This window comes from Odocoileus virginianus, chromosome 9 (assembly GCF_023699985.2).
Source record: "Odocoileus virginianus isolate 20LAN1187 ecotype Illinois chromosome 9, Ovbor_1.2, whole genome shotgun sequence".
Taxonomy (NCBI): Eukaryota; Metazoa; Chordata; class Mammalia; order Artiodactyla; family Cervidae; genus Odocoileus; species Odocoileus virginianus.
In genome coordinates, this window is record NC_069682.1 from 73,374,251 (window position 1) to 73,396,377 (window position 22,127).

Consider the following 22,127-nt stretch of genomic DNA (forward strand, 5'->3'; position numbering starts at 1 on the left):
AGCATGGACTCCCATGGATTTCGGGGGAGAGGCTGGGTTTAGGGATGCAGCGGGCAGACTGGAGCTTGAAGAATTGGTTAGGCTGGTGCTTCTGGGGCTGGAGAGCAGTGGCAGCTCCCACGGCACTTCTTGGCCGGCCATCTCTTCTTTGTCCTCTGTTGTTGTCTCTTGGGGCCTCCAGACATTGACCTTTTTTCCTTGGTTACCTTTTTTTTGCTTGGAGTTGGGTTTTTGCTTCTGATCTGCGCCTGAATTTCCTATCCGAGGCTTCTGTTTTTGAAATAAATATAAAGTCTTTTTGAGGTTTTCAAAATTAAATGTTGTAGCAGAATTGTCACCTGTTAATTTTTCTGTGAGAAATTGTAGAATCCCAGGTGACTAAACTTTATAAACTGTACCTGTATTTCAATTTCATTCTCCCTTGATGTGTATCACATTGCAGAAGATAATAGCTTTTATAGTTAATACTGGTTACATTTCCCTTGATTATATTTTTTATTTAAGACTTGTTTTCAGGTAAGACCTTTTCATGACAGTACCTGAAACTGTACAACGCACTTCTTACTTAAACCTTTGGAAACTATCCACAGAGTCCAAGATGAGTTCCGCCAGGCACCTGGGTAAACCTTTGGGCAGGTGATCTCCATGGCCTCCTCCAGCTTGATTGGTGCCCCACCTGGTCCACAGGAATCTTCACGGGCAAGTACAGGCAGCACAAGCCAGGCCTAGCAGAAGGGACCTAGAGAGCGTCTGAATGGCTCGGCAGGCCCGGCACTCGCAGCCTTGGAGAAATGGTTTGCCTCTGGGGCTATCATCTCCCATAAATGTCACATTCCCCTCCCTGAGCCCACAAATAGCCAGCTTGCACTTCATCTTTGTGCTCAACCAAGCAGTGCTGAAATGCAGGGGCCTTTGGCTCCTGGCTGATGACTGTAGTTGCCCTGGGTGTTTCCATTTAGCACCTGGATGCTTTTGAACTGGCTGGTGGAGAGCTGCAGGGCTAAGGTTCCCTGCTAGTTCACGTTCAGCTTTTTGTCCCCGACTGGACAGCTGCTGTTTCACTTCTCAGCAGAAAGGGACACTGGGCCTACCCATGCCCACTCAGAAAGGAAGGTGTGATGTACCACTTCTGAAAGGTTGGGTCTGGCATCATCGTAAACAAGAAGGGGGGTCAGGCAAGGCTGGAGGTGGAACGTGGCTGCTCCCCAGAATTACAGATTGTTCCACAAGTGCATTCTGGCACAGTGTGATGGAAGTTTCTGGCATTTTATTCCTCTTAATAATAGCACAGAAGGGGATGGGGGAGTGGGCTTGTCTGGCCGTGGAAGCTGTCATATTAAATAGCACTTTTTGCTTTTAACAAGCTTTATCCAAATGAGACTTTACGTTTTCTCTCTCAAATTTACTGGCAGTTTTTCTGAAAACATCTAATTATTTTGCCAGAAAATCACTCAAGGACTTAGCCTTTTTTTTTAACCTATGCAAATATGTTACACATTCTTTTAAAATAGATCAGACAGAAATGGGTTACCTGTAAGATATTATATATTTTCTAATGCATTCTTTTTATATTAGATACATTTCTATAGACTTTCTTATGCTCTTATTTGGAGGATGTATTTTGTAACATAGAGCACTGCTTTATGTTGTTTTATAAGCTTGATAAATTTTTTAATCACTAAACATTTTTTTGTATATTGTGAAATCCACTGAGTAATTATAACATCAGCAGACATTTGTTTACACGTTAACATATGTATCTATTCTTAGTTGCACTAAAAACCCAAAATAGCCTTCAGTTCTTTAGTTTTCCCTTACTTCCAGCTGATTGCCACGCCTGCTGGCTTCCTTCTTGAAGTGTGTGTCTGGCCCTCTTCTCTCTCTTCTCCACTCGCCTCTGTTCAGGCCTCTCCTCTCTGGCCGTTTATGGTCCCCTTCAGCTGGATCGGGCCCTTCACTTCCAGCCTGTCTTTCATGGGACGAGAAGGGATATCCTTGTCCTACTCGAAGACTTCCAGTGGCTCCCCGTTGCTGGGTCTGTCATCTCCAGATTCCTTGGCCTCACCTAACACAGGTGCTTACAGCAGGTCTGCGGAGGGTGTGGCCCACTCTGCTGGCCGGCCTCCCCCACCCCTCAAACCCCCCTCACTTGTTCCCTTTGCACTCCAGACTGAGTTGTTGAGGGTGCTGGGTCTCCTGTCCGCCGAGAGCCTCCTTTCAGCTCACAGGCCCCACCTCCGTGGAGCATGTGCTTCCTGCTCCCAAGGCCAAGCTGACTGTCCTGTTCAGTTCCCTTTCTTTAAAATACTATGGCAAATATTACTAGTATGCTTTCTCTGTTACCTCTGCGAATGCAGTGATTTTCCCTTATCCACCCCAGGAATCCATCTCCCTGGAGGAAAGTTAGGATTTGGTCCCGGGAAGAAAGCCACTGAGAAAGCACGTATTCTGCCTCTGGCATGCCAAATAGCATTTTTTTTTTTTTAAACAAGATGTTGCTCCTTTTTAGCAATTCCATTTTATGCGAATTTAATCTTTTTATTCTACTGCTTATATTTTATTTTCTTCTTAGCTAGAACATGAACCCTCCAAGAATATGGGATTGTGCCTTTCAGACCTTTGTATCCTCAGGACCAAGTGTATTTTAGTGTCTGGCTTATTGTCACCTTGTGGGCTAGTATCATACACGCATTTAATCTTGCTTAGTTAAACTATACATAGTGCCACAAGCAAAACGAGAAATTCCCCTAAGTACCACATTGTCCTATCTGACCACATCTTGATATCCTCTGCAAGGAAGGGGAGACTGCAGGTGAAAGAGAAACAAAAGAAGTTAAGATCTGGGCTTTAAAATATCTCAAGCTTCAATGCTGGCAATTCAAGATTTTTCTCGTAAGGTTTTAATCTCAGTTGCATGCAATTTTTGCCTCATAGAAAATTATAGAATTTAGTTGCCATGTAAGATGGATACCTCTGTACACCCTTCAGAAATGTTTATGGAATTAAAGAAACCACATTAAGGACTCAGCACTTAAGAGTAAGCTGCCTAACAATTATTCATAAACAGAAGAGTTGTAATTTTCCCTACAAACCATTATGCTGGTCATCTATAAATTCATATAAATTATATTGACACTTTAATTCATTCCAACTTGATTGGGATTGGGTGCCCGTGGATACCAGGCAGGATGCTAGGCAGTAAACAGACGCGGGTGATCGGAAACACAGCCTGTGGTCTCTGTAGCAGTCACAGGAGAGCGATAACATGAGACAGTCACTCAGACTATGCATTGTGGAGGAAAGTGCCATGAAGGAAAAATAAAAGGTGCAAGGAGAGTGTTGAAGAAAGGGCTTTAAGCTGGTGTGAAGAGGTCAGTGAGTGCCTGGGCGAGGCTTACAAGATGGGGTGGGACAGCCTTTTGAACAGAAGGGGCTTAGCAGTTTTCAACAAGGCAGGGAAGACATGCATGTCCTAAGCATTGGTCTCCAGAGTATGTCACCTCCTGAGATAATGACTCCTGGAAGTTAATTATTCACTTGCAGAAAGTAGGACTTCCTCTTTGTTTATAGACATTTTTAAATTAAGGATTTGTCTTATGCTAGAATCCCATGATTTGTTGAAGAGTCCTGTATTCACTTTACTCACGTTGCTTGAGATTTCATAAAATATTTTGAGAATACCTAAAGTCTTGATCTTATCCTTTTAACCCTTATTAAGAATTCTTATTTTTCTAATTTATACTGTAATTCATTATACAGTGATATGTTTACTGTGGAAAACAAAAAGAATAAAAGTTTTCTTTATCCCTATCACTGCACGGTGTAGGTACTATAACCATTTTGTCTTATTTTCTGCCAGTCATTTTTAATTGAAATTTTTATTGAGATAATTATAGATTCATGTGAGAAATAATAGAAAGATCCCTTGTACCCTTTGCCCAGTTTCCTCCACTTTGATAACATTATGCAAAAGTGTAATACACTGTCACAACCAGGATATTGATATTGATAGCAGTTTGTCCATCTTACCAGGTTTCCTCGGTTTTGCTTGTGCTCATTTGTGTGTGTTGTTTTCCATAGATCCTTGTATTAGTAATGCTATTTTGTGGTGTGATTTCATTCCAGTTTTTTTCTTTTTTGCCCTCATAAAGCATCTCCTCTCCTGATCATATATCCCTCTCACATCCTTGTGTGCTTTTTCTAAACTTGTTTTAAAAAGCAACTGCCCATAAGGGAAGTAAGTGGATTGAGAACAGAATTGTCAGTCTTAATGTACTTTACCAGCTTACTGATTATTTGTAGACAGTTTAGCCAATTTATAGTTTCTGGCCCTGCTGCTGAAAGATCCTCTGGGTGGTTTCTAACCAAGAGAGAACTGTTTAGTGCCATTCAAAACAGACCAAAGTTTGTCTGAAAAAAAGCCTGACAGGGATGTGTAAATGTTAAGCTGCCTGTAATTTAAGCAGAGCAGAATAAGTAGAAGGATAAACATATACAGAGAAAGTACAGGTAACAAAGGAGACTTTGAGAATTTTGCTCTTATTTCTTGAGTGAATAGTCTTCTCATTAAGATAATAACCACTTGCTGCATGTGTGGTCAGTTGATTTTTCAGTAGTCATATGATGTTCATACGTGGTGTGGTTTTTGGTATTGCTTGAGTTTTCTCAGTGGAAATATATTACCTTAATAAACAGAAAATACCCCCAATTTTCAATTCTGGAGTAAAAAGAAACAATAGACATGTGAAAAGTAGAAGGAAATTGGTTTAAAATACCTGAGTTCAGGAAGCATGAATAGCGTGGGAGAGAAGCCAAGGTGATTGCTGCCAGTCATGAAGTTGCAGAAGGTCGCTGAAAGCACGGTGACCAGTCAGTCAGCCTGAAGAAACTTCACAGCAGGAGGTAACTGCCAAGGGCCTCTATCCATGCAAGTGGAAAGGACCCCAAAGGAACACGAGGCGTGAGTGTCACATTAGAGTTTGGAGAGAGAGAGAAGGGAGCTCCTTCTGTCCAGCATAGGATCTCAGCGGAGGTTAGGCTCCCACTGATGAAAAAGAACTGTTTGGTTCTGGCTGACCTTGTTCAGCAACTCTTAATAATTAAGATTTAATAACGTAAGAATAGTGGAAGGTACTTCAACAAGAAAATCTGTTTCTCAAACCTGCTACAGTGGCGACTTTTTAGCTTATTGTTCAGTCGCTGGATTGTGTCCGGTTCTTTTTAACCCCTGAGCCGCAGCATGCCAGGCTTCCCTGTCTTTCACTGCTTGCTGGAGTTTGCTCACAGTCATGCCCCTTGAGTCGGTGATGCCATCCAGCCATCTCATCCTCTTTTGTCCCCATCTCCCACCTTCAGTCTTTCCCAGCATCAGGGTCTTTTCCAGTGAGTCAGTTCTTCGCATCAGGTGGCCAAAGTATTGGAGCTTGAGCTTCAGCATCAGTCCTTCCAGTGAATATTCAGGGTTGATTTCCTTTAGGATTGACTGGTTTGATCTGCTTGCTGTCCAAGGGACTCTCAAGAGTCTTCTCCAGCACCACGGTTCAAAAGCATCAATTACTTGGTGCTCAGCCTTCTTTATGGTCCAACTCTCACATCCGTACGTGGATGTGAAACTGCTGAAAAGGTCACAGCTTTGACTAGATGGACCTTTGTCGGCAAAGCAGTATCTCTGCTTTTCAATACATTGTCTAGGTCTGTCATAGCTTTTCTTCCAAAGAGCAAACATCTTTTAGTAAGGTGGTCTGATATTCCCATCTCTTTAAGAATTTTCCACAGTTTGTTGTGATTCACAAGTCAAAGGCTTTAGCCTAATGAGTGAAGCAGAAGTAGATGTTTTTCTAGAATTCTCTTACTTTTTCTATGAGCCAGTGGATGCTGGCAGTTTGATTTCTTCTATTTGCAATGTGATTGATAAACCCAGAAAATGCAGTTTTAGAAAAATTAACCTGAGTAAAGGAAGGTAGGTTAGATGGCTGGGTAACAAGATTATATTATAGAATAATACATATATTGTAGGCCCGTCTTATGTAAAAACAAGTAGTAACAATTCAAAAATTAATTCATTATTTAAGAGTTCATTGTTTGTTTTGTATGTTTGGAGGAGTAGATACGACTAGACTGTTAACACTGGTGAGGTTTTTCCTTACACCTGTATACTATATACACTGGACATATTTTTGTAATTCCTGTGGAGGAATTTTGTAAGTTAAGTCTTTGAGTATTTAGGAATGTTTGCATTTTCTGATGACTCCTTTGATACTGATGTCGCTGTTATTTACCCTTGGAGCCCTCACCTGGGGACTGTTACTGTGACTCCCTCTGTGAGCACTATTGAAGTTACGTAGTAATCAACCGTTCTTTCCTTCCCTCTCCCCCGGCATCCGATTTGAAGTATTTTTGGTTGGCATCTGAGGAGTCTCAGTTCACATCCGTAAGGTGATTGCCCTTCCTGTCCTGCCTTCCCTGCTCGCCCTGGTGGTTGTCCTCTGCATTGTATATGCCCCTGCCGCACGGCCGCGCTTTCCTCTCAGGCCTGCTCTGCCGTCCAGTCACTAAGCCGGATCCGACTCTTTAGACCTGCTACTAAGGATTAATGCTCACTGTCGTTGCTACTTAAACCTTTCTTGTCATTTCAGTTGCTTGATGCTCCTTCTCTACTAGATTCCTCAGGAATGGTTTATAGAAATAGTCTGTGAATTATCAATGCATATTCATAACAACAGTTTGTCTGCAGCTTTAAAATTTGAAGGCCATTTTATCTATATAAAAATCTTTGGATCCCATATTATTTCTTAAGTAATTTAAATATGTTATTCCACTGTATGTCTTATGGTATAAAGCATTGCTGTCGATGTTTGATGGTCTGATTTTTTTTGCCCTTTAAAGTTATTTGGTCCTTTTGCTAGATGCCCAAAGGATTTTTTTCTTAACCTTTTGTGTCAAAGTGTAATCATTTATTAAAGTATATCTTGCTCTTGGCCATCTTGGGTCATTCTCCCAAATCAGTGTGTTCTTTTAATATATAGTTTCAAACCTTTTCTTTTTTTTAATTTCAGGAGAGTCTTAAATTCGAAGTTGCAGTATTTTCTGTTCCATTGTTTTTATTTTCTTCTGAGGGACTCAGCCTGTTGTGTGTTTGTTTGATTTTCTTGTTCTATTATCTATTTCTTCACTTCCTCAAACATTTTTAAATCTAATTAGCTTTAAAAGTAAAAGAAAAATTGTTAAATATAATTGCACGTTTAAAAAAATACAATTTCAAACTTACACAATTAAAACAGTACAGAGAACCTATTTCTCTTCGGTTATATTTTTTGGAATTTTCTTTCTAAAACTCCACTATATCTGTTTCCTTGAAGGCATTAAACATTTATGTTTGCTCTTGGGTTCTCCTTGTTTATCTTCGTTTCTGAAAATACTTTCTTCTTTTCTTCTTAATTTGTCCCCGCTTTGTTTCACTTATCTTTTCAAATCCTTCTCTTTCCCAGTGACTTTGTTTTGTGAGTTCTCGTTCTCATCTGTGCTCTTCTTCCTGAGCTGCTGCCACGTTCCTAGTGTCTTCTCAGCTTGTTGGATTAGCTTCATCTTTTGTGGGCACCTTTCTGGCTTGCTCTTGTTTTCTGTAGGGGAATATTTTGTCCCTTGTTCTCTCATATAGTACTGTTATGTGGAACTCAGCTGTTCCTTGTCTTTTGACCATCTTTAAGCGGACAGTTTCCCAGCAGTGTGAGGAGGAAGGGGTGGATCACGTGGACAGTCTAAGCACAGGGCTCTCGGGCTCCTTCTTGAGCTGCCTTTATGAAGTGACTTCTGTGTCTCCAGGATCTGCTTCCCTGTCCCCCCATTTTTACCTGTTATCTCAGCCTTCTCTCTGCTCGACCCCTTTTGTCCTTACTGTGCTCTGTGTTCTACTCCCAGAAGCCTCTCGGTATAGGCTTTGTCTTGGAAGGTCTTAGTGGGGAGAGTCTGGAGGTCCTCCGGGTACCAGGGGCAGGGAGCCTGCCGACGCCTGTGAATCAGAGCCTGCAGGACCTGCTGCCGGTTTGGCTGCGCACACGTCGGCCTGTTACACCTCCCCATGAGGCCTGACGCTTCAGGGTTCTGATCACAGCCGTTGGAATCCCCCATGTCTTCATTCTCCTTCTTCCCATGCAGTGCAATGCCACATGGGTCTTAATCACTGGCTGTCCCCCACTTCCTTGTACTTTCAAAATCCTAAGGGGGGTTTTGTTGTCTGAGGGTTGTCTGTCAGTTTTGCTCTCCCATTGACTTTTATGGGGGAATTCAGGGAGAGGGAAAACCTGTGCCACTGCCACCCACTTCCCAGAGCCATAACGCCAGAGTAGTCTCTCAGAAACACGCATCGGATTGTAGTATTGCTCCCTGCTCAAAAAAAATTGAGTTGCAAGAATCCTTCATGAAAACTTTCAAACATATAGAAATAGATTAGTATAACGAACCCCCATGTATTCGTCACCCAGTTTTAGCATTATAAGCACATGGCTCATCTTTTTTCCTCTGTACCCCCTACCATTAACCCCTCCCAGCTCTCATTTATTTTGAAGTATGTCCTAGCATGATAATAAATACTTAAAAAAAAAAAATTGAACACTCAAGATCAGAGGAGCCAGAGTCACGTTGCCTTTGGACTTGGGAAGGAAAGGGAAATGTCAGGGAAAGCTGACGTTAATGTCCAGGGTCTGGGCTGAGGCCCTGTCAGCCTGGACATACATGGACAGGCGTTTGGAGCGCGGCCTGTAGGGAGCTGAACGTCATGGCATGCTCTGCTAGGCGGGGAGCTGGGAAGACAGCGCTCGCCCTTCCTGCCTGAATGTTGTTTGGTGCAGAAGGCCCTGAGGGTTGGGGAGGTGTGCTTTCTGCCACGCCGATTCTCCTCAGCCTGGCTCCAGACTCCAGGAAAGCCTTCTTGATATTCCAGCTGCTGACCTGCTCCTCCCCTGGTCTGTAGGGATGGGGTTCAGGGAGCCCGGATCCCGTCTCAGATGGAGTGAAGCCTTCTCCAGGAATGTAGCCCATCAGAGAGCCATATCGCCTGCAGGAAAAGTGGAGAGGAAGAGGCACATCCTTCCAAGAAATGCTGCTCTCACACCCAGCCATTCCCTGGGTATCGTGGCAGGAAGTTACTCATCACTGGAAAATCACCCCTGACCTCTCTGTTGAGGCTGTCCGAGAGCAGAGCTCTCAGAGATAGCGGGGTCGCTGGTGCTCACTTGTTAGAGCCACTGCTTGTTTTTCAGCGCCATCCTCGTGCTTTCTCGGTTTTCCTCATTCCACGTTCCTCTCTCTCCGCTTGGTTCATTCTGTTTAGCCCACTCAAGTCAGGGGATCCTTGGTGATCAGGGGATCCTTGGTGAGAGCCCTGCATCTGCAGGAGTCGTGCTCGGCAGGGAACACGCTAGACCTGGAGTGTCGCTCCTTGGAACTGAGGAGGCTCAGGCCGCAGTCTGGGAAAGCCTGTCTGGCCTTGTGGAGCAGAGGCAGCTTTAGGGCATGGTAGGCATGCCCTGTGCACCCCTGGGGGTCCCAGACCCGGGTCACAGGCCCGGATGAGGTGCAGGCCCACTCTGTCCTCTGACCACAGGCCTGGAGAGGGCCCAGGCGGCAGGCTGCTGGGGTTGCTCAGTGGAAGATGGCCATGCTTTCTCCTCCCCAGCCCTCATTGCTCAGGCTTCCTTTGAATCAACAGTGTTGGCACAGACTAGGCAAAACAGCTTGGATATCAGCCGTCTGACTTCTTTTCTCCTCTTAACGCTAACCAGTGTCGGCAAGGAGAGGCAGCAGGTTAGCAACGCTGGGAAGAGCTGCTCTGCATCATGTGTGGCTGCTCCCCGGTTACTCCTGAGTTTGCAGTTCTCACTGTCACTGGCTCTTCTCCATGCCTTTCCCTTCTTCCTGTGAACAGATGTGCCCTCCCAGCAGGACTGCACTTAGTAGTGCTGTGTTTGGCCACAGCTGGTCTTCCCCACCGAGTGGGACCTCAGTGAGGACAGGGATCATGACAGAGCCACCTGCCCCGCAACACCGGCACAGCATGAGATGCAAGGCAAGAAATTGACTGCAAGTACAATGATTTATTGTGCTCTGGGTTCTGAAGGTGATCCTCCTCAAAACTTGGCTTTGGCACCATATGTAAGGCTTTGCTTTAAAAAATAGACTTGGGTGTTAAGACCAGTTACCTTTAAGAATATTAAAATTCTGGCTTTCTAACTATCCTGTTCTGTAGTGAACATACCTTACTGAAGCTGCACACTGTTTGCTCTGAGTAATCTTGTAAAGATTGCTTTTCAGTGCAGTAAGAAAGCAAACATTCAAATGGTGAGCTTTTTTTCAAGTTTAGGCATTGCCTGTTCCATGAAAATGTCACTAGACTTAGTGTCTCTAAAGTTCTTTATTTATCCTGGTTTTTGCAAAATGTTTGATTTATTTGGTCCTAGGGATTTATTTTCTTGCTAAGCCAGCATAAATGTCATTTTGTGAGCCTCGGGAAGAAGAGTGTCTGGCTATTATTGTAATATCTTAAGGGATATTGCTTATGCAATAGCTTCAGTTATTTATGTACAATAGTGACCCAAGTCTGTGTCTAGCAATATGTATATGGATTTTTAGTTCCTATATAGTTTTAGTTGTAGCATTGAGATATCGAGCAAATCCTCTTGAGGAAAGATTTGGCATGCACCAGCTTTCAAAAGCTTCTAAAAATTGATCCTATATTATTAGCAGAGGTTTACTGCCTCCTTCCATCCCATAGAAAATGTATTATTATTATTATTTTTTTTTTTAGAAAATATATTTTTTGTGTATCCAGTTCTGAGAAGGCAGATGACCAAAAGATCATGCAGCTGTTGCCCATGGCTTATGACCAGCGAGGAGGAGGGCAGTTGGTGGTGGTGGTGGTTTAGCCACTAAGTTGTGTCTGACTCTTTGCAGCCTCACGGACTGCAGGTTACCAGACCCCTCTGTCCACGGGATTTCCCAGGCAACAGTACTGGAGTGGGTTGCCATTTCCTTCTCCAGGGGATCTTCCCGACCCAGGGATCGAACCTGCGGCTCCTGTATTGACAGGCATCTTCTTTAAAACAATTGCATCTGAATATGTTGAAGGAGGCAGGAAGATGTTCTAATTTAATTTGTTGAGGTATAGCTATTTTTGAAGAAGGAAATGACAACCCACTCTAGTATTCTTGCCTGGAAAATTCCATGGACAGAGGAGCCTGGCGGGCTACAGTCCATGGGGTCGCAAAGAATCGGACATGACTGAGCAACCAAGCAACAACAGCACAGCTATTTTATGCTGCGTCTTGTTTGAAGTAGTTGCTCAGAAAGTTGCTTTGATTAAATATACTCAGTAAAGTAAAATTTGCTTTGACAGAAGTTAAAAAGTTAGAAGTCAGGTAACATGGAGAAGTGTGCTTTTTTCAAAGTAATTGCTTATAGACATGGCGAACAGAAATGATTCAATGTTTTCATTGTTTTCTGTGTATTTCACTGCAAGTTTAGACACAATATACATACCAGATCAATACGGGGGCAGAACTGTGTGCCAAAAGCCATGCTGCCTACCCTTTCCTTAAAAAAGAACAAAGGAACAGTGTTCATCTAAGTGCAGAAATACCATTGTGGGTATTTTTAATTTCCTACCATTTTAATCTCCTGTGTTCCTCTTGGTTTTTGCTAAATAGTTGCAAAGAATGAATCGAGCCTACATTAATCTTTAAAAAAAAAAAAACTACCTAGTTTTAATGGTTTTTCTTTCTCTGAAAAATAGTGATTTGTTCTTTCTGAAATCTGAATGATCAGATGCAGCTGCATTTTTGTTACTATTTGAGTTTAGGGAGAGGGAGGTCGAGCACTCAGAATGGACACAGAGATTAGCAGAGTAACTGTTAGGCTGACAAAAGGAGAGGAAACACCTATTCTCTGCATAGTTTGAGATTTAAAGCAATAGAATGGGTATAGTTGAAAACTGTAGAAGGAAAATAAACCAGGTGGGTTAAAATTCTTTTTTTTTTTCTGAAGTATTATTACATACTGAAGAAGATGACGACTTTCTACCATTATAATGAAGCAATAAAGGAAATCTCAGAGGAAAAGGTCAATAGGGTTTGAATACTTAAAAATTTAGAACTACTTTAAAACTTTTTATTACTGAGGTAATGCACATGTGCTGTAGAAAGCCATCGGAAAACAACAGAAAATAAGAACTCTCTTAATCATTCTCCCAACTGGCAGCTCTATTGTTGTAGTGACGTTTTACGATCATCCTTCCACACTTAAAAAAAATTTTATGTAGGGGAAATTAACTTTAAATGTGCAAACAAATACGTTGGAAAAGTGGTTTCCAGCACAAAGAATTGATGGCTTTAAAATATGTAAAGAGCTTACATGAGTAAGAAAAACACTTACATTCTCAAGGGCCGGGGGGCAGAGACAGACATCCATTCCACTGTGCCTCATTCGGCAGACGTTGCGTGCCTGCTGGTGAAGGAGCGCTTACTGCGCACAAAACCAGCTGTTAGAAGCACAGACGTGGCGTTCTGTCACGGAACACATTTCATCCCAGCGCTTTGAGGCATACCAACATACAAGCGAAAATACATGGGAAACATTTTTCTTTAAACTTTCAAAAATAATGTAGGTGAGTGTGTATAAACTTGAGATGGAAAACTGTTTTTTAAAAAAATTATTTATTTATTTTACTTTACAACATTGTATTGGTTTTGCCATACATGGACATGAATCCACCATGGGTGTACATGTGCTCCCCATCCTGAACCCCCCTCCCAACTCCCTCCCCATCCCCTCCCTCTGGGTCATCCCAGTTCACCAGCCCTGAGCATCCTGTAGCATGCATTGAACCTGGACTGGGATTCGTTTCACATGTGACAGTTTACATGTTTCAGTGCCATTCTCCCATATCATCCCGCCCTCGCCCTCTCCCACGGAGTCCAAAAGACTGTTCAGTGCAGCTGTGTCTCTCTTGCTGTCTCGCATACAGGGTTATCGTTACCATCTTTCTAAATTCCATTTATATGCGTTAGTATACTGTATTGATGTTTTTCTTTCTGGCTTACTTCACTCTGTATAATAGACTCCAGTTTCATCCACCTCATTAGAACTGATTCAAATGTATTCTTTTTAATGGCTGAGTAATATTCCATTGTGTATATGTACCACAGCTTTCTAATCCATTCGTCTGCTGATGGACATCTAGCTTGCTTCCATGTCCTGGCTGTTATAAACAGTGCTGTGATGAACATTGAGATACATGTGTTTCTTTCAGTTCTGGTTTCCTCAGTGTGTATGCCCAGCAGTGGGATTGCTGGGTCATATGGCAGTTCTGTTTCCAGTTTTTGAAGGAATCTCCACACTGTTCTCCATAGTGGCTGTACTAGTTTGCATTCCCACCAACAGTGTAAGAGGGTTCCCTTTTCTCCACACCCTCTCCAGCATTTATTGCTTGTAGACTTCTGGATAGCAGCCATTCTGACTGGCATGTAATGGTACCTCACTGTGGTTTTGATTTGCATTTCTCTGATGATGAGTGATGTTGAGCATCTTTTCATGTCTTTGTTAGCCATCTGTATGTCTTCTTTGGAGAAATGTCTCTTTAGTTCTTTGGCCCACTTTTTGATTGGGTCTTTTATTTTTCTGGAATTGAGCTGCAAGAGTTGCTTGTATATTTTTAAGATTAATTCTTTATCCATTGCTTCATTTGCTATTATTTTCTCCCATTCTGAAGGCTGTCTTTTCACTTTGCTTATAGTTTCCTTTGTTGTGCAGAAGCTTTTAATTTTAATTAGATCCTATTTGTTTATTTTTGCTTTTATTTCTAGTATTCTGGGAGGTGGGTCATAGAGGATCCTGCTGTGGTTTATGTTGGAGAGTGTTTTGCCTATGGGAAAAGCATTTCTTAAACAAGACTCCCCACAAAAACTAACAATGAAGGAAAAGATTAATAAATTGAACTGTGTTGACATGAAGAACTTCTCTTCATCAAAAGACACCATTAACATTGGGTTGTTTGCAGAAATGGCCTGCGCATAGATCAGGTTGTCCTTAATTTACCCACAGTGTACGGCGCGTGTGCTTTTACGCGTGGTGCCTGCTGCCGGTCTTTGTTCTCAGGCGCAGTTCAGTGCTAGAACCCTCACACTAATCCCCAGGAGGAAGCAAAAGGAAACGCGCATGTGGATGGAGGTCAGGGCTTCTCCAGGAGGGGTCAGATCCTTGGTGGTGGGGAGGGGTGTAGGTAGAGCACCCACCTGCTCGGAGCTCTGGTCCTTCTGCTTCGCTGTCGGTCCCTGATGAGCAGTCGTGGGCCTGTCTGTGTGAGGTCCGTGTGACAGCCTCGCAGCTGTTTGTCTGGCTGTCTTCCCCACTGGGGCGCAGGGTCCACAGGGGCAGGACTTTGCCGCCTTGGTCACCCTCCTGTCCTTATTGTTTTCCACATAGTCAGTGCTAAACAAATATTTGGATGAATTGAAGAGATTGAAACATTGAATCTAAACTTCGCTTCCTTAATCCACATGTGCAGAGTTCTTGCAAAGAGCTTGGTCACCGCTTCCTCTCTTCCCCGAATTGTCATTTTACTTTTGTGGCTTCACTAAAAAACTGTCACTTTAGAATGCTTTTGAGCATCGGGCGCATCTTCCTTCATCATCTCTAATCCCCAAATGGTATGTAGAAAAGTACATTTACATCTAGAAGGTATTTAGAAAACTCACTTGGTTGGTAACAATAATACAAAAGCCTTTTCTTTGGTTATGGTAAGAGAATCTTGTACAACTCTTGAAATATTAAACAAATTCTTAACCAAAGCTGGTTTCATTTTGACATTCTGTTTCCCTCCCATTCACACTCCCAGATTATCCACAGAATGCCATCAGTTTCATAAATATGGTTCTCAGCTATTTCAGAGGAGGCGTACTGTGTGGGCTCCTCAGGTCCCTCTCGGGAGAGTGACTGTGGAGGAGGAAGCTGGTGGTTGGGAGTCTGGTTCCTTGTAAAGAAGGTATGAGCCTTCCACTCTCAGATGTCTGCCGGCTACTTGTGTCCTTAGTCAGCTGTACCACTGTCCTCGGCAAAGTACCAGAACCCCAGGGCCTGGACACTTAAACTGTCCTTATGGAAAGCAGAAGGTAAACAAAACAGAAGTGAAAGTGGATTCAGTTTTTTAGACTGTTCTCTTACAGGAATGGTTTTGTGGTTCTCAGCATTCAAAAAAAAAAAAAAAATACTTGTTCCAATATGTTTCATTGACATCAGTTACTGTAAGTCTGATTCATTTTCTGCCTATCGATTTCTGCCCAAGGTGAAATTTATGACATTTAACAGAAAACATAAGTGATGTTAAAAAGCAACAAAAACCAGATATTTTAAGGATTGTAAAAATAAGGTTTAAAGTCAGTGACCCTTGAAAACACAATTTTTATATTTCTTTGTTAACTATTTGACTGTGTAGCCATAGAGTTGTTAAAAATAAAGTAAATGATAATGTTAACATTATATTAAGCGTTAAAAAGATAATATTTACTTTGAAGATTTTTTTTTTTAACCCTTAATACTCTGCAGCTTTATTCTAACCTTGACGTGTGGGCACTGACTTTTATTGTAGAGGTGTGCTGGGACCGCTCCATCCTTGATGTCTCCTGTTTCTCCATCTGTGTTCCTCTGGACTAGCTTCTAGGGTACCCGACCTTTGTGTTCTGTGGAGAGTTTATCTTCATCTGTTAAGGTCTGTTGTTGCTTAAATTTCAGTGGTTGTCAATTTCATTTCAAGAGTTCTCATTTATTCTTTCCTATCTGCTTATTGTGGCTTCATTTATTCCTTTCTAGATGTATAATGTAACATCTTTTTTATACACGATTTCTTTCTTTATCCCTGATCTCAAATATATTTATCTTTAAAGTTCCTGACAAGCTAACAGTAAATTTCATGTGAAATAGTTATTTTTCTAGTTGATTATCTTTTTTGGAGCTAGTCTTTTGTGGTGGTGTGTGTTTTTCTTTTTTTGGTATTGTGCTTACAAATGATTTTGAGTGGGAGGTCTGTTTCTTTCATTTGTTCTTGTTTTGTTTTTGAGCCTAGCTGTGCTGTTGTGTTTTTCTCTATATTTAATCGACCCTCACTTTGTGTTCAGAGCTGAAATCAGCCCCACCACCTCCACTGGTTGGTTCCCCGGTTCCCCTTGCTGACTTTGTGGAGGGTACTCCACACTTCCCATGCCTGCCCTCATCTTCTCATTTGTGGGGAATTTGTAAAACAATTTGATTATGCTTTTTTCCATGTCATTTTCCAAATGCATATAATTGTTCTGGAAGTGATTTGTAACTCCATTATCTTTGAACCTCACCCCCGACCAGTGGACAAGATGACCCAACATTTCCGCAAGCTCTGGCAAGGATGATCATTGTAGATCCTGCTGTCTTTTAAATGCAGGCCAGTTGTGTTCATTTCTCCTTCCTCTCTTTCAGCTTACCACATTAGATTCTGAGGTTCTTGGTTTACTTTTCAGCATCTTTCTCTATTCAGTACATAATCATTTTAAACTTTAAACCAAAGCAAGCTTGCTACTAGTTAACTAAATTTTAAACTCTTTATTATCTAAGCATTGTAGATTATCTTACAGTTTAGCAGTATTGACTATGACTTCTGGCATATTGATTATATAAATGGATAAATATAATAGTTTCCTAAGGTTTATTGGAAGGGCTGAAGCTGAAGCTCCAATACTTTGGCCACCTGATGTGAAGAGCTGACTCCCTGGGAAAGACCCTGATGAGAAAGACCCTGAGAAAGACTGAAGGCAAAAGGAGAAAGGGGTGGCAGAGGATGCGATGGTTAGATAGCATCATTGACTCATTGGACATGAATTTGAGCAAACTCTGGGAGATAGTGAAGAACAGGGAAGCCTGGCGTGCTGTAGTCCATGGGGTGGCAAAGAATTGAACATGACTTAGTGATGACTTAGCGGCTAAACAACAACAACAAAGATTTTTGTAGTAAATTATATTGTTCCATTAACTAGTATAGACAAAGAATACAGCATTGCTTTCACCTTGAAAAATGTTGAATTTCTGATTTTGATAATTTGTGTATTTCTCAGTATGCTTTACTATACAGTAATTTTATTTTATTTTATTTTATTTTATTTTATTTTATTTTATTTTATTTTAGTGGAGTGCAGTTTATTACACCGGTGGGCCCGAGGCAGAGTCTCCTCTTAGCCAAGGAGCTATACAGTAATTTTATATTCTCATTTATAATGAGATTTATGAGTAACAAAGTTTGTTCAACACAAACGTTACTTGAAGATTTGGTTGCTAAAATTCTAGTCTAGCCATCCCCCCCCCCGCCACTTCTATATATATCTTCCTATTCAGTGGTGACTACTTGCAAGAGTTCCAGGAAATGTATGCCCTATATGTTCACATATTATTTTAAATTGTTGCATTTACTGTACTTCTGTATTTCCCTTTGATCTAGCTCTATTTCTGAGAGCCAGTAGCTTCCTTAAAGTACTAGGTAACAGCTAGAACAATCAAATTAGGCAACCATTTGTAAAAAGAGGGTGTGGGGAGCATAGAAGATGTTGAAGATGCTAAGGGAGTTGCAGTTTGTACCGCTGGGGTTTTTTCTTCCTTCAGACTATGGCTATCTAAATCATCTGAAAATAACCATTTTTGCTTTGAATTCGTGTTTTAGTAGGTCTTTTAGTACTATCTTGTCGAGAGGCTGTGTGACTCAGTTGCAAAGCAAAATAGTAATAATAATAATAACTGTTGTTATTATTGAAAAGCAAGAGTGGACCAGACATTTGCTTAAACACATTCCCTTTCAAGAACATTTCTATTCCATAACATGAAGCAGACTGGTATAGAGTTAAGGACTCTTTGAGCACCTTTAGAAACATTCCTTAATTTCAGTCATTAGAATTAGGTTGAATGCCCACTCTGGGCCCGGGCTGGTGCTAGGAGGGTTGAGAGTCTAGGACCTTCGCAGCAGACTCCCAGCTTTCATGAGACACTGGCTCCACCTCATCGCTGTTGGATAGTTTTAAGAGAAGTAATGCATTTTACAGTGGGGCCAGAGACATTCACCCTGTTGTGGGACTGAAGAGAGAAGGCTGTTCAAACCAAAATCGCTAGGTTTCACTTAACAAAGTGCTGTAAACATTAGAATATTTCTGCAAGCCTGGCTTTTATGCCTATGTGTTTTCAAAGATTAGAACTCTCAACGTAAAACATTATCAGCTTTACCCCATGTTTGACTTTTGCCTAATTGGATTTGGGAGGTATTTGAATAATGGATAATGAGCTTTCCTGTAAATAGAGAAACCGATTGACTCTGGGCCCTAATTCATTCTGTTCCCAGAGCTTTATGAGGAGCTCACTGGGAGGTCATCAGTCATCTTGTTAAGTGAGTGTGGAAGGATGGGGAATCAGAACTAGCTTCAGAAATTTTTCAAGTAATGATGGTTTTTGCTCTTCCTTGCCTGTTAAGATTGATTTTCAGTTCAGATGTTTTGTTGAAATTTTATCAGGCATCTTTATCCCAACTTTCTAGCCCAGCCCAGTCATAGTTTTAAAAGACTTGCTTTTTTTTTTTTTCTCCCATGAAAATGATTCACTGTAGAAATGAGTCAGATCATTTTGGGTACCCAGTGCCCATATGAAATGACACGGTGTAATTTAAACCACTCACCAGTAAGCGGTGACTGAATATGAGCCCTCCTTTGGCCACACATCATCAGATGTATTCTCTAGGAGAGCATGAACGTTTGATGTCTGTTACACGTGATGCTTTCTTCTGTCACACTTCTGAAAGCTAGACTAAGAATAGGAAATGGGCTCTGGAAAAGCCAGTGAAGTACCATCTGAGGGAAGGAGACAGGTAGGTTATCTGTTTGTTGGTATAGGTCATTTCACTGTTAAAATTTCTCATTCAATGTGATCTCATCCCTGAAATGATGAGGTGCACTTTGAATGGTGCTTGAAATGTTGAATGGGGTTTTTTTTTAGGGGATGCTTCTGAGAATATGTTTCATGGCAAGTTTACTATTTCCTTTTTGGCTTGGCTCCTAAATTTACCCAACAGTCATCTAATCATCATCAGCTTTAAGGCCTTTATTCTATTTTATTTTCTCTGTGTGGCTATTTCACATACTTCAGTGGATTATTTAATCTTTGGTCAGAGTAATAAAAGATCTAGGGATACCGTATACTTGTGATGGCAGTCTCCTTAAACTTGATCATTAGTCAGTGATCTGCTTTTCTTCAGCTGTTAGAAAGTTGGCTTACCTTTGATACACTTTTATAATGCAGAAATCTTGTTTTGCAGTAGTTCTGTCACATTTAGTGGTTCAGTTGTTCATCTACTTTTTTCTAAACACTATTGGTAGTTAACTTTTAATTTTAAAGGTGCTTTTATCACTCCTCAATATTAATACTATAATCCTGGCATTTTATTTTACTGAGTGAAATGTAAACTCTTGTATTTAAAGCCTGCATATATTTCTCATATGCAATTCTGAAATAGAGAAACACTTAAACCGGGTTTTTTTATTATTTGTAAATTATACCTCAAAAATTGGTTAGACAACAGGGACCTATTGTATAGCACATGTAGCTCTGCTTAATGTTATGTGGCAGCCTGGATGGGAGGGGGGTTTGGAGGAGAATGAATACATGTCTGTGTGTAGCTGAGTCCCTTCTCCATTTACCTGAAACTGTCATAGCATTGTTAATTGGCTATACCCCAGTACAAAATAAAAAGTATGAAATTTGGGGGAAAAAATAAATCAGGAAACAAAAAGAAACTGGTTAGAAAAACTAACTGAACTACATATTTAAGATCTGTTCATTTAATTCTTTGAGTCTACCTTAATTTTAAACTCTTCTTTTAAAAGTATTGTGTGCATAGCTTCTATTTTCCCAATATTTTTGTTAGCTATCTCCAAATTTCGGTGTGCTCTCGTCAACCAAAAACGTACAGATTAATAAGTCCTTCGGCTGCATAAAATCAGTCACACACTGTTGTTATTTTGGCCCTTATTTCCTCAGAATGAATTTTTTTTTCAGTTACTCATATCAACTGTTTCTTCCATTTTCTTTCAGCACACCAGCTGGACTGCTCAAGATTGTTTCATGTCATAAGGCAAATTTGTACCTATTGGTGAACACTTCCAAATAACAACTAGAGTAAGAAATTAAAAAAAATTTTTTTCCGTTCAAGTCATTTTTCTGTGCTGTGTAGCATTTCCCTGAAAGCTTAATCTCATCCATAAAAGATGTGATGGATACATTACTACTAGATTAATTTGTTTAATCTCAAGTGGGTTTATAATATATTATCATACTTTTAAATTGCTGTCTAGTCTCTCGTATGAGTCAAAAACCTTGCCATTTTGTAGGTTTTTCTTATAAGTAAGTAGAATAGCAGAAAGTGGACTTTCTCTTTAAATCCAAGGTGAATGTATACATGGTTTAAGAAGTTAAATAGTACCACGGTGGTCTTATAATCCAGTTATTTGCTGCCCACATCTCCCCATTCCCAGTCTTTCTCTTTATGAATGACTTTTGAACTCTTTGAGCCTGCTTCGAGCTTGTATTTATTTCCAGTTTTTAAGGAAAATGTTTATCCTTGGATTCATTAGTTTAGATCTTCAGTGAGTTATGTCGTTTTCTTAAACAGCCATCCCTTCTGCTATCCCTCTTTGCTTCCCCTTCCCCATTCTCCCAGTATGTTATACTTTTTGGTGAAAGCCATATTCGTTGTTTACACTGTTTGCCTAGCACATAGTCACAGATAGTGTTGTACTGTCATGCTTTCCTTTTTAGTAGATTTTCTTGTAGTTATTGATTGCCTTTTCTTCATTTGCATAGTTTCTTTTCTGCCTGAGTCAGTAGGGAAGCCCCTACCTGTTGTTAACTCTTCTCATGCCTTCTGAGAACCTCTCACAACGATTTTCCACAAGTTCAGTTAGCACTAGCCAATAGAAATACAGTACCAGCCATGTATGTAGTTCTGCTTTTTCTAGTAGCTGCAGTAAGAAGGGGCTTCCCAGGTGGCGCTAATGAGAGACATAGGAGACATGGGTTCGATCCCTGGGTCGGGAAGATCCCCTGGAGAAGGGCATGGCAGTCCAGTATTCTTGCCTGGAGAATCCCACGGGCAGAGGAGCCTGGCAAGCTACAGTCCATGGGGTCGCAAAGAGTCAGACACGACTGAAATGACCTAGCACGCAGCAAGAAAGGTAAAAGGAAGCAGATGAAAGTAATAGTATAGTTTGCTTAATCCAGCATGTTCACAATGTCATTTCAACCAGTAGTCAGTGTTTCACGTATTTGAGATATTTTTCTTTCTTTTCTGAGTGCTAAGCTATCAAAGCCCGATGTGTGTTTTCTACACTTGCACGCCTCTCCTTTCAGACTTGGCGTGTCTCAGGTGGCTCCTGGCTACTGTGTCAGAGCAGGTTCGGTGATTCCGCAGCTGCAGCTCGGGTCGGAGGAGGCCTCCCTCCTGGACACCTCCGTCCCTCTGTCTGGTCACTTGCTCTGAAGACTGCCACATGGTGACCATCTTGAGACTGCTTTGCTTTGCTTCTCAGTTGGTGTCCCTGTTTTCTGGACTGCAGGTATTCTCATTCCCCTCTGGTGGTTTTGCTCAGCCATGGTGGGCAGAGGCATGCTGTCGGCATGTCCATCTCTTGAGTCACTCTGGTCTGGTCTGGCTGCTCGCCTCCTGGGGCTGCTGCGTAGCTGTCATCCTGGGGCCTCCCTTGCCGCAGCCTGCATGGAAATTTCCTGTGCCTTTGCTCTTGTGGTGGATCCTTTTTTGTTCGTTTGTTTTTCCCCTGAGTATCTTACATCTTTCTCTTCCTTGGTTTTTTTCCTTCACTCAGGTGGAAACTCCAGTGATTGCTGAGAAAAGGAAGCAGAGGTGGTGGGCTTTCTGAGACCCTGTAGATCTGAGCCATTTCTCTTCGTTCCCTCTTGTGTGACGATTATTGGGGCTGTGTATAGAATTCTAGGTTAGACACCATTTTTCTTCAGAATTTTGAAGGCATTGCTTACTTGTCATTCAGCTTTCAGTGTTCGTGCAGAAT

At 41.5% G+C, this 22,127-nt stretch overlaps 1 protein-coding gene across 2 annotated transcripts in view; it reads left to right on the top strand.

Annotated features, from left to right (window-relative positions):
- PTPN1 (protein tyrosine phosphatase non-receptor type 1) overlaps positions 1 to 22,127 on the top strand; it is a 60,033-nt gene that overhangs the window by 18,446 nt on the left and 19,460 nt on the right. The window contains exon 1 of one of the 2 annotated variants that reach the window (XM_070472754.1): positions 20,203 to 20,220. The exons of the other annotated variant lie outside the window; for it this stretch is intronic. The gene's annotated coding sequence lies outside the window, so the exon portion shown is untranslated. Of the gene's footprint in view, positions 1 to 20,202; positions 20,221 to 22,127 lie in introns of those variants that run through there. 2 annotated transcript variants of the gene reach the window in all.